Consider the following 509-nt stretch of genomic DNA (forward strand, 5'->3'; position numbering starts at 1 on the left):
TTTTTTTTTTTTTTGTGTCTGTTACCACTTTTTCTCAGCTCTCACCGAACCGATTTCTTTCAACGATACGTCAAAAGATCACAAATTGTATCTAGTCGAAGACATTACTCTTCAAAATTGAAAAAAATTCCCTTGTTCCCCTTAAATGGGGGAAACCTCAGAAAAAATTACAAATTTAAAAATGGCTAATTTTCGAAATTTTTTCAATTTTTTTTACTAAAAACTGCCGTAACTTTTTCAAAAATGAACATATGAATATAATTTTTTTTTATAAAGATGCTTGATGTCTTTACCTATCATTTGGTATATTTTTTTTGTAAATTTGACCTTTTTTCTGCCCACGGGGGGGGATTTAAAATGAAAACTTTTTCACAAAAAATTAACTTTTGAAAATGTTCCGGAAGGTCTGACACTTTTATATATATCTTAAATTAAAGCTAATGTAATATACTTTAATTTGAAAAAAAAAAATTTGACCTCTGGACTTGTCTTCATGGTGAAAATGACTA

General features: G+C 27.9%; 1 protein-coding gene across 1 annotated transcript in view; it reads left to right on the plus strand.

The window, feature by feature from the left end:
* The window catches only part of LOC126896904 (ubiquitin carboxyl-terminal hydrolase 16), a 13874-nt gene that overhangs the window by 2498 nt on the left and 10867 nt on the right, over positions 1-509 (plus strand). The window lies entirely within an intron of this gene.

The sequence above is a fragment of the Daktulosphaira vitifoliae genome, unplaced genomic scaffold, assembly GCF_025091365.1.
Source record: "Daktulosphaira vitifoliae isolate Bord-2020 unplaced genomic scaffold, ASM2509136v1 Scaffold_1, whole genome shotgun sequence".
NCBI classification, from domain to species: domain Eukaryota; kingdom Metazoa; phylum Arthropoda; class Insecta; order Hemiptera; family Phylloxeridae; genus Daktulosphaira; species Daktulosphaira vitifoliae.